We start from the raw sequence: 12,900 nt of genomic DNA on the forward strand, positions 1-12,900 counted from the left end.
TGTTATATGAGTATGAAAGCTTGTTATATGAGTATGAAAGGGTGTTATATGAGTATGAAAGGGTGTTATATGAGTATGAAAGCTTGTTATATCAGTATGAAAGCTTGTTATATAAGTATGAAAGCTTGTTATGTGAGTATGAAAGCGTGTTATATGATTATCAAAGCTTCTAATATGAGTATGAAAGCTTGTTACATGAGTATGAAAGCTTGTTATATGAGTATGAAACCTTGTCATATGAGTATGAAAGCGTGTTATATGAGTATGAAAGCTTCTTATATGAGTGTGAAAGCTTCTTATATGAGTGTGAAAGCGTGTTGAATGAGCATGAAAGCTTGTTATATCAGTATGAAAGCGTGTTTAATGAGTATGAAAGCGTGTTATGTGCGTATGAAAGCTTGTTGTGTGAGTATGAAAGCTTCTTATATGAGTATGAAAGTTCTTATATGAGTATGAAGCGTGTTGAGTATGAAAGTTTGTTATATAAGTATGAAAGCGTTTTATATGAGTATGAAAGCTTGTTATATGTGTATGAAAGCGTGTTTAATGAGTATGAAAGCGTGTTATGTGCGTATGAAAGCTTGTTTTGTGAGTATGAAAGCTTCTTATATGAGTATGAAAGCTTCGTATATAAGTATGAAAGCGTGTTGAGTATGAAAGTTTGTTATATAAGCATGAAAGCGTTTTATATGAGTATGAAAGCTTGTTATATTAGTATGAAAGGTTGTTTCATGAGTATGAAAGGTTGTTATATGAGAATGAATATGTATTATGTGACTATTAAAGCTTGTCGTGTGAGTATGAAAGGTTGTTATTTCAGGGTGAAAGCTTGTTGTAGGAGTATGAAATATTGTTATATGAGTATGAAAGCGTGTTATAAGTCTATGAAACCTTGTTATATGGGTATGAAAGCTTGTTATATCAGTATGAAAGCGTGTTATATGAGTATGAAAGCCTCTTATATGAGTATGAAAGCCTGTTATATGAGTATGAAAGCTTGTTATATGAGTATGAAAGCGTGTTATAAGAGTATGAAAGCGTGTTATATCAGTATGAAAGCTTGTTAAATGAGTATGAAAGCTTGTTATATGAGTATTAAAGCTTGTTATATGAGTATGAAAGCGTGTTGAATGAGTATGAAAGCTTGTTAAATGAATCTAAAAGCGTGTTATATGAGTATGAAAGCTTGTTATATCAGTATGAAAGCGTGTTTAATGAGTATGAAAGCGTGTTATGTGCGTATAAAAGCTTGTTGTGTGTGTATGAAAGCTTCTTATATGAGTATGATAGCTTCTTATATGAGTATGAAAGCGTGTTGAGTATGAAAGTTTGTTATATAAGTATGAAAGCCATGTATATGAGTATGATAGCTTGTTATATTAGTATGAAAGCTTGTTTCGTGAGTATGAAAGCTTGTTATATGAGAATGAATGTGTATTATGTGAGTATTAAAGCTTGTTGTGTGAGTATGAAAGTGGTTGTTGAGTATCAAAGCTTCTTATATGAGTATGAAAGCGTGTTGAGTATGAAAGTTTGTTATATAAGTATGAAAGCCATTTATATGAGTTTGAAAGCTTGTTATATTAGTATGAAAGCTTGTTTCGTGAGAATGAAAGCTTGTTGTGTGAGTATGAAAGCTTGTTATTTGAGGGTGAAAGCTTGTTGTAGGAGCAGGAAAGATTATTATATGAGTATGAAAGCGTGTTATATGAGTATGAAAACTTGTTAAATGAGTATGAAAGCTTGTTATATGAGCGTGAAAGCTTGTAATATGAGTATGAAAGCTTGTTATATGAGTATGAAAGATTGTTATATGAGTATGAAAGCGTGTTGAATGAGTATGAAAGCTTGTTACATGAGTCTTAAAGCGTGTTATATGAGTATGAAAGCTTGTTATATCAGTATGAAAGCGTGTTTAATGAGTATGAAAGCGTGTTATGTGCGTATGAAAGCTTGTTGTGTGAGTATGAAAGCTTGTTATATGAGTATGAAAGCTTGTTATATGAGTATGAAAGCTTGTTATATGAGTATGAAAGGGTGTTATATGAGTATGAAAGCTTGTTGTAGGAGCATGGAAGCTTGTTATATGAGTATGAAAGCTTGTTATATGAGTATGAAAGGGTGTTATATGAGTATGAAAGCTTGTTATAGGAGCATGAAAGCTTGTTATATGAGTATGAAAGCTTGTTATATGAGTATGAAAGCTTGTTATATGAGTATGAAAGGGTGTTATATGAGTATGAAAGCTTGTTATAGGAGCATGAAAGCTTGTTATATGAGTATGAAAGCTTGTTATATGAGCATGAAAGGGTGTTATATGAGTATGAAAGCTTGTTATATGAGTATCAAAGCTTGTTATAGGAACATGAAAGCTTGTTATATGAGTATGAAAGCTTGTTATATGAGTATGAAAGGGTGTTATATGAGTATGAAAGCTTGTTATAGGAGCATGAAAGCTTGTTATATGAGTATGAAAGCTTGTTATATGAGTATGAAAGGGTGTTATATGAGTATGAAAGGGTGTTATATGAGTATGAAAGCTTGTTATATCAGTATGAAAGCTTGTTATATAAGTATGAAAGCTTGTTATGTGAGTATGAAAGCGTGTTATATGATTATCAAAGCTTCTAATATGAGTATGAAAGCTTGTTACATGAGTATGAAAGCTTGTTATATGAGTATGAAACCTTGTCATATGAGTATGAAAGCGTGTTATATGAGTATGAAAGCTTCTTATATGAGTGTGAAAGCTTCTTATATGAGTGTGAAAGCGTGTTGAATGAGCATGAAAGCTTGTTATATCAGTATGAAAGCGTGTTTAATGAGTATGAAAGCGTGTTATGTGCGTATGAAAGCTTGTTGTGTGAGTATGAAAGCTTCTTATATGAGTATGAAAGTTCTTATATGAGTATGAAGCGTGTTGAGTATGAAAGTTTGTTATATAAGTATGAAAGCGTTTTATATGAGTATGAAAGCTTGTTATATGTGTATGAAAGCGTGTTTAATGAGTATGAAAGCGTGTTATGTGCGTATGAAAGCTTGTTTTGTGAGTATGAAAGCTTCTTATATGAGTATGAAAGCTTCGTATATAAGTATGAAAGCGTGTTGAGTATGAAAGTTTGTTATATAAGCATGAAAGCGTTTTATATGAGTATGAAAGCTTGTTATATTAGTATGAAAGGTTGTTTCATGAGTATGAAAGGTTGTTATATGAGAATGAATATGTATTATGTGACTATTAAAGCTTGTCGTGTGAGTATGAAAGGTTGTTATTTCAGGGTGAAAGCTTGTTGTAGGAGTATGAAATATTGTTATATGAGTATGAAAGCGTGTTATAAGTCTATGAAACCTTGTTATATGGGTATGAAAGCTTGTTATATCAGTATGAAAGCGTGTTATATGAGTATGAAAGCCTCTTATATGAGTATGAAAGCCTGTTATATGAGTATGAAAGCTTGTTATATGAGTATGAAAGCGTGTTATAAGAGTATGAAAGCGTGTTATATCAGTATGAAAGCTTGTTAAATGAGTATGAAAGCTTGTTATATGAGTATTAAAGCTTGTTATATGAGTATGAAAGCGTGTTGAATGAGTATGAAAGCTTGTTAAATGAATCTAAAAGCGTGTTATATGAGTATGAAAGCTTGTTATATCAGTATGAAAGCGTGTTTAATGAGTATGAAAGCGTGTTATGTGCGTATAAAAGCTTGTTGTGTGTGTATGAAAGCTTCTTATATGAGTATGATAGCTTCTTATATGAGTATGAAAGCGTGTTGAGTATGAAAGTTTGTTATATAAGTATGAAAGCCATGTATATGAGTATGATAGCTTGTTATATTAGTATGAAAGCTTGTTTCGTGAGTATGAAAGCTTGTTATATGAGAATGAATGTGTATTATGTGAGTATTAAAGCTTGTTGTGTGAGTATGAAAGTGGTTGTTGAGTATGAAAGCTTCTTATATGAGTATGAAAGCGTGTTGAGTATGAAAGTTTGTTATATAAGTATGAAAGCCATTTATATGAGTTTGAAAGCTTGTTATATTAGTATGAAAGCTTGTTTCGTGAGAATGAAAGCTTGTTGTGTGAGTATGAAAGCTTGTTATTTGAGGGTGAAAGCTTGTTGTAGGAGCAGGAAAGATTATTATATGAGTATGAAAGCGTGTTATATGAGTATGAAAACTTGTTAAATGAGTATGAAAGCTTGTTATATGAGCGTGAAAGCTTGTAATATGAGTATGAAAGCTTGTTATATGAGTATGAAAGATTGTTATATGAGTATGAAAGCGTGTTGAATGAGTATGAAAGCTTGTTACATGAGTCTTAAAGCGTGTTATATGAGTATGAAAGCTTGTTATATCAGTATGAAAGCGTGTTTAATGAGTATGAAAGCGTGTTATGTGCGTATGAAAGCTTGTTGTGTGAGTATGAAAGCTTGTTATATGAGTATGAAAGCTTGTTATATGAGTATGAAAGCTTGTTATATGAGTATGAAAGGGTGTTATATGAGTATGAAAGCTTGTTGTAGGAGCATGGAAGCTTGTTATATGAGTATGAAAGCTTGTTATATGAGTATGAAAGGGTGTTATATGAGTATGAAAGCTTGTTATAGGAGCATGAAAGCTTGTTATATGAGTATGAAAGCTTGTTATATGAGTATGAAAGCTTGTTATATGAGTATGAAAGGGTGTTATATGAGTATGAAAGCTTGTTATAGGAGCATGAAAGCTTGTTATATGAGTATGAAAGCTTGTTATATGAGCATGAAAGGGTGTTATATGAGTATGAAAGCTTGTTATATGAGTATCAAAGCTTGTTATAGGAACATGAAAGCTTGTTATATGAGTATGAAAGCTTGTTATATGAGTATGAAAGGGTGTTATATGAGTATGAAAGCTTGTTATAGGAGCATGAAAGCTTGTTATATGAGTATGAAAGCTTGTTATATGAGTATGAAAGCTTGTTATATGAGTATGAAACCTTGTTATATGAGTATGAAAGCTTGTTATATAAGTATGAAAGCTATTTATGTGAGTATGAAAGCGTGTTATCTGAGTATCAAAGCTTCTAATATGAGTATGAAAGCTTGTTACATGAGTATGAAAGCTTGTTATATGAGTATGAAAGCTTGTTATATGAGTATGAAAGGGTGTTATATGAGTATGAAAGCTTGTTATATCAGTATGAAAGGGTGTTATATGAGTATGAAAGCTTGTTGTACGAGCATGGAAGCTTGTTATATGAGTATGAAAGCTTGTTATATGAGTTTGAAAGCTTGTTATATGAGTATGAAAGCTTGTTATATGAGTATGAAACCTTGTTATATGAGTATGAAAGGGTGTTATATGAGTATGAAAGCTTGTTATATGAGTATGAAAGCTTGTTATATAAGTATGAAAGCTTGTTATGTGAGTATGAAAGCGTGTTATATGAGTATCAAAGCTTCTAGTATGAGTATGAAAGCTTGTTACATGAGTATGAAAGCTTGTTATATGAGTATGAAAGCTTGTCATATGAGTATGAAAGCGTGTTATATGAGTATGAAAGCTTCTTATATGTGTGTGAAAACTTCTTCTATGAGTATGAAAGCGTGTTCAATGAGCATGAAAGCTTGTTATATCAGTATGAAAGCGTGTTTAATCAGTATGAAAGCGTGTTATGTGCGTATGAAAGCTTGTTGTGTGAGTATGAAAGCTTGTTATGTGAGTATGAAGGCGTGTTATATGAGTATGAAAGCTTGCTGTATCACCATGGAAGCTTGTTATAGGAGTATGGAAGATTGTTATATGAGTATGAAAGCGTAGTATGTTAATATGAAAGCTTGTTATGAGTATGAAAGTTTGTTATATCAGTATGAAAGCGTGTTTTATGAGTATGAAAGCGTGTTATATTAGTATGAAAGCTTGTTTCGTGAGTATGAAAGCTTGTTATATGACAAAGGATGTGTGTTATGTGCGTATTAAAGCTTGTTGTGTAAGTATGAAAGCTTGTTATTTGAGAGTGAAATCCTGTTGTAGGAGCATGAAAGATTGTTATATGAGTATGAGAGCTTGTTATGTGAGTATGAAAGCGTGTTATATGAGTTTGAATGCGTGTAATGTGAGTATTAAAACTTCTTGTGTGAATATGAAAGCTAGTTGTAGGAGCTTGAAAGCTTGTTGTAGGAGTATGAAATATTATTTTATGAGTATGAAAGATTCTTACATGCATAGCTTGTTATATGAGTATGGAAGATTGTTATATGAGTATGAAAGATTGTTATATGAGTATGAAAGCTTTTATGTGAGTATGAAAGCTTGTTGTAGGAGTCTGAAAGCTTCCTGTATGAGCATGAGAGATTGTTATATGAGTATTAAAGCTTGTTGTGTGAGTATGAAGGCTTGTTATATGAGTATGAAAGCTTGTTGTAGGAGCATGGAAGCTTGTTATATGAGTATGAAAGCTTGTTGTAGGAGCATGGAAGCTTGTTATATGAGTATGAAAGCTTGTTATATGAGTATGAAAGCTTGTTATATGAGTATGAAAGGGTGTTATATGAGTATGAAAGGGTGTTATATGAGTATGAAAGCTTGTTATATCCGTATGAAAGCTTGTTATATAAGTATGAAAGCTTGTTATGTGAGTATGAAAGCATGTTATATGAGTATCAAAGCTTCTAATATGAGTATGAAAGCTTGTTACATGAGTATGAAAGCGTGTTATATGAGTATGAAAGCTTCTTATATGTGTGTGAAAGCTTCTTCTATGAGTATGAAAGCGTGTTGAATGAGCATGAAAGCTTGTTATATCAGTATGAAAGCGTGTTTAATGAGTATGAAAGCGTGTTATGTGCGTATGAAAGCTTGTTGTGTGAGTATGAAAGCTTGTTATGTGAGTATGAAGGCGTGTTATATGAGTATGAAAGCTTGCTGTATCACCATGGAAGCTTGTTATAGGAGTATGGAAGATTGTTATATGAGTATGAAAGCGTAGTATGTTAATATGAAAGCTTGTTATGAGTATGAAAGTTTGTTATATCAGTATGAATGCGTGTTTTATGAGTATGAAAGCGTGTTATATTAGTATGAAAGCTTGTTTTGTAAGTATGAAAGCTTGTTATATGACAAAGGATGTGTGTTATGTGCGTATTAAAGCTTGTTGTGTAAGTATGAAAGCTTGTTATTTGAGAGTGAAATCTTGTTGTAGGAGCATGAAAGATTGTTATATGAGTATGAGAGCTTGTTATGTGAGTATGAAAGCGTGTTATATGAGTTTGAATGCGTGTAATGTGAGTATTAAAACTTCTTGTGTGAATATGAAAGCTTGTTGTAGGAGCATGAAAGCTTGTTGTAGGAGTATGAAATATTATTTTATGAGTATGAAAGATTCTTACATGCATAGCTTGTTATATGAGTATGGAAGATTGTTATGTGAGTATGAAGGCTTGTTATATGAGTATGAAAGCTTGCTGTATCACCATGGAAGCTTATTATAGGAGTATGGAAGATTGTTATATGAGTATGAAAGCGTAGTATGTTAATATGAAAGCTTGTTATGAGTATGAAAGTTTGTTATATCAGTATGAAAGCGTGTTTTATGAGTATGAAAGCGTGTTATATTAGTATGAAAGCTTGTTTCGTGAGTATGAAAGCTTGTTATATGACAAAGGATGTGTGTTATGTGCGTATTAAAGCTTGTTGTGTAAGTATGAAAGCTTGTTATTTGAGAGTGAAATCCTGTTGTAGGAGCATGAAAGATTGTTATATGAGTATGAGAGCTTGTTATGTGAGTATGAAAGCGTGTTATATGAGTTTGAATGCGTGTAATGTGAGTATTAAAACTTCTTGTGTGAATATGAAAGCTTGTTGTAGGAGCATGAAAGCTTGTTGTAGGAGTATGAAATATTATTTTATGAGTATGAAAGATTTTTACATGCATAGCTTGTTATATGAGTATGGAAGATTGTTATATGAGTATGAAAGATTGTTATATGAGTATGAAAGCTTTTTTGTGAGTATGAAAGCTTATTATATGAGTATGAATACATGTAATGTGAGTATTAAAAGCTTGTTGTGTAAGTATGAAAGCTTGTTGTAGGAGTCTGAAAGCTTCCTGTATGAGCATGAGAGATTGTTATATGAGTATTAAAGCTTGTTGTGTGAGTATGAAGGCTTGTTATATGAGTATGAAAGCTTGTTGTAGGAGCATGGAAGCTTGTTATATGAGTATGAAAGCTTGTTGTAGGAGCATGGAAGCTTGTTATATGAGTATGAAAGCTTGTTATATGAGTATGAAAGCTTGTTATATGAGTATGAAAGGGTGTTATATGAGTATGAAAGGGTGTTATATGAGTATGAAAGCTTGTTATATCAGTATGAAAGCTTGTTATATAAGTATGAAAGCTTGTTATGTGAGTATGAAAGCGTGTTATATGATTATCAAAGCTTCTAATATGAGTATGAAAGCTTGTTACATGAGTATGAAAGCTTGTTATATGAGTATGAAACCTTGTCATATGAGTATGAAAGCGTGTTATATGAGTATGAAAGCTTCTTATATGAGTGTGAAAGCTTCTTATATGAGTGTGAAAGCGTGTTGAATGAGCATGAAAGCTTGTTATATCAGTATGAAAGCGTGTTTAATGAGTATGAAAGCGTGTTATGTGCGTATGAAAGCTTGTTGTGTGAGTATGAAAGCTTCTTATATGAGTATGAAAGTTCTTATATGAGTATGAAGCGTGTTGAGTATGAAAGTTTGTTATATAAGTATGAAAGCGTTTTATATGAGTATGAAAGCTTGTTATATGTGTATGAAAGCGTGTTTAATGAGTATGAAAGCGTGTTATGTGCGTATGAAAGCTTGTTTTGTGAGTATGAAAGCTTCTTATATGAGTATGAAAGCTTCGTATATAAGTATGAAAGCGTGTTGAGTATGAAAGTTTGTTATATAAGCATGAAAGCGTTTTATATGAGTATGAAAGCTTGTTATATTAGTATGAAAGGTTGTTTCATGAGTATGAAAGGTTGTTATATGAGAATGAATATGTATTATGTGACTATTAAAGCTTGTCGTGTGAGTATGAAAGGTTGTTATTTCAGGGTGAAAGCTTGTTGTAGGAGTATGAAATATTGTTATATGAGTATGAAAGCGTGTTATAAGTCTATGAAACCTTGTTATATGGGTATGAAAGCTTGTTATATCAGTATGAAAGCGTGTTATATGAGTATGAAAGCCTCTTATATGAGTATGAAAGCCTGTTATATGAGTATGAAAGCTTGTTATATGAGTATGAAAGCGTGTTATAAGAGTATGAAAGCGTGTTATATCAGTATGAAAGCTTGTTAAATGAGTATGAAAGCTTGTTATATGAGTATTAAAGCTTGTTATATGAGTATGAAAGCGTGTTGAATGAGTATGAAAGCTTGTTAAATGAATCTAAAAGCGTGTTATATGAGTATGAAAGCTTGTTATATCAGTATGAAAGCGTGTTTAATGAGTATGAAAGCGTGTTATGTGCGTATAAAAGCTTGTTGTGTGTGTATGAAAGCTTCTTATATGAGTATGATAGCTTCTTATATGAGTATGAAAGCGTGTTGAGTATGAAAGTTTGTTATATAAGTATGAAAGCCATGTATATGAGTATGATAGCTTGTTATATTAGTATGAAAGCTTGTTTCGTGAGTATGAAAGCTTGTTATATGAGAATGAATGTGTATTATGTGAGTATTAAAGCTTGTTGTGTGAGTATGAAAGTGGTTGTTGAGTATCAAAGCTTCTTATATGAGTATGAAAGCGTGTTGAGTATGAAAGTTTGTTATATAAGTATGAAAGCCATTTATATGAGTTTGAAAGCTTGTTATATTAGTATGAAAGCTTGTTTCGTGAGAATGAAAGCTTGTTGTGTGAGTATGAAAGCTTGTTATTTGAGGGTGAAAGCTTGTTGTAGGAGCAGGAAAGATTATTATATGAGTATGAAAGCGTGTTATATGAGTATGAAAACTTGTTAAATGAGTATGAAAGCTTGTTATATGAGCGTGAAAGCTTGTAATATGAGTATGAAAGCTTGTTATATGAGTATGAAAGATTGTTATATGAGTATGAAAGCGTGTTGAATGAGTATGAAAGCTTGTTACATGAGTCTTAAAGCGTGTTATATGAGTATGAAAGCTTGTTATATCAGTATGAAAGCGTGTTTAATGAGTATGAAAGCGTGTTATGTGCGTATGAAAGCTTGTTGTGTGAGTATGAAAGCTTGTTATATGAGTATGAAAGCTTGTTATATGAGTATGAAAGCTTGTTATATGAGTATGAAAGGGTGTTATCTGAGTATGAAAGCTTGTTGTAGGAGCATGGAAGCTTGTTATATGAGTATGAAAGCTTGTTATATGAGTATGAAAGGGTGTTATATGAGTATGAAAGCTTGTTATAGGAGCATGAAAGCTTGTTATATGAGTATGAAAGCTTGTTATATGAGTATGAAAGCTTGTTATATGAGTATGAAAGGGTGTTATATGAGTATGAAAGCTTGTTATAGGAGCATGAAAGCTTGTTATATGAGTATGAAAGCTTGTTATATGAGCATGAAAGGGTGTTATATGAGTATGAAAGCTTGTTATATGAGTATGAAAGCTTGTTATAGGAACATGAAAGCTTGTTATATGAGTATGAAAGCTTGTTATATGAGTATGAAAGGGTGTTATATGAGTATGAAAGCTTGTTATAGGAGCATGAAAGCTTGTTATATGAGTATGAAAGCTTGTTATATGAGTATGAAAGCTTGTTATATGAGTATGAAACCTTGTTATATGAGTATGAAAGCTTGTTATATAAGTATGAAAGCTATTTATGTGAGTATGAAAGCGTGTTATCTGAGTATCAAAGCTTCTAATATGAGTATGAAAGCTTGTTACATGAGTATGAAAGCTTGTTATATGAGTATGAAAGCTTGTTATATGAGTATGAAAGGGTGTTATATGAGTATGAAAGCTTGTTATATCAGTATGAAAGGGTGTTATATGAGTATGAAAGCTTGTTGTACGAGCATGGAAGCTTGTTATATGAGTATGAAAGCTTGTTATATGAGTATGAAAGCGTGTTATATGAGTATGAAAGCTTGTTATATGAGTATGAAAGGGTGTTATATGAGTATGAAAGGGTGTTATATGAGTATGAAAGCTTGTTATATGAGTATGAAAGCTTGTTATATAAGTATGAAAGCTTGTTATGTGAGTATGAAAGCGTGTTATATGAGTATCAAAGCTTCTAGTATGAGTATGAAAGCTTGTTACATGAGTATGAAAGCTTGTTATATGAGTATGAAAGCTTGTCATATGAGTATGAAAGCGTGTTATATGAGTATGAAAGCTTCTTATATGTGTGTGAAAACTTCTTCTATGAGTATGAAAGCGTGTTCAACGAGCATGAAAGCTTGTTATATCAGTATGAAAGCGTGTTTAATCAGTATGAAAGCGTGTTATGTGCGTATGAAAGCTTGTTGTGTGAGTATGAAAGCTTGTTATGTGAGTATGAAGGCATGTTATATGAGTATGAAAGCTTGCTGTATCACCATGGAAGCTTATTATAGGAGTATGGAAGATTGTTATATGAGTATGAAAGCGTAGTATGTTAATATGAAAGCTTGTTATGAGTATGAAAGTTTGTTATATCAGTATGAAAGCGTGTTTTATGAGTATGAAAGCGTGTTATATTAGTATGAAAGCTTGTTTCGTGAGTATGAAAGCTTGTTATATGACAAAGGATGTGTGTTATGTGCGTATTAAAGCTTGTTGTGTAAGTATGAAAGCTTGTTATTTGAGAGTGAAATCCTGTTGTAGGAGCATGAAAGATTGTTATATGAGTATGAGAGCTTGTTATGTGAGTATGAAAGCGTGTTATATGAGTTTGAATGCGTGTAATGTGAGTATTAAAACTTCTTGTGTGAATATGAAAGCTTGTTGTAGGAGCTTGAAAGCTTGTTGTAGGAGTATGAAATATTATTTTATGAGTATGAAAGATTCTTACATGCATAGCTTGTTATATGAGTATGGAAGATTGTTATATGAGTATGAAAGATTGTTATATGAGTATGAAAGCTTTTATGTGAGTATGAAAGCTTGTTGTAGGAGTCTGAAAGCTTCCTGTATGAGCATGAGAGATTGTTATATGAGTATTAAAGCTTGTTGTGTGAGTATGAAGGCTTGTTATATGAGTATGAAAGCTTGTTGTAGGAGCATGGAAGCTTGTTATATGAGTATGAAAGCTTGTTGTAGGAGCATGGAAGCTTGTTATATGAGTATGAAAGCTTGTTATATGAGTATGAAAGCTTGTTATATGAGTATGAAAGGGTGTTATATGAGTATGAAAGGGTGTTATATGAGTATGAAAGCTTGTTATATCCGTATGAAAGCTTGTTATATAAGTATGAAAGCTTGTTATGTGAGTATGAAAGCGTGTTATGTGATTATCAAAGCTTCTAATATGAGTATGAAAGCTTGTTACATGAGTATGAAAGCTTGTTATATGAGTATGAAACCTTGTCATATGAGTATGAAAGCGTGTTATATGAGTATGAAAGCTTCTTATATGAGTGTGAAAGCTTCTTATATGAGTATGAAAGCGTGTTGAATGAGCATGAAAGCTTGTTATATCAGTATGAAAGCGTGTTTAATGAGTATGAAAGCGTGTTATGTGCGTATGAAAGCTTGTTGTGTGAGTATGAAAGCTTCTTATATGAGTATGAAAGCTTCTTATATGAGTATAAAGCGTGTTGAGTATGAAAGTTTGTTATATAAGTATGAAAGCGTTTGATATGAGTATGAAAGCTTGTTATATGTGTATGAAAGCGTGTTTAATGAGTATGAAAGCGTGTTATGTGCGTATGAATGCTTGTTTTGTGAGTATGAAAGCTTCTTATATGAGTATGAA

The sequence above is a fragment of the Haliotis rufescens genome, unplaced genomic scaffold (assembly GCF_023055435.1).
Source record: "Haliotis rufescens isolate VD_foot unplaced genomic scaffold, xgHalRufe1.0.p SCAF_18, whole genome shotgun sequence".
In the NCBI taxonomy this organism is placed as follows: domain Eukaryota; kingdom Metazoa; phylum Mollusca; class Gastropoda; order Lepetellida; family Haliotidae; genus Haliotis; species Haliotis rufescens.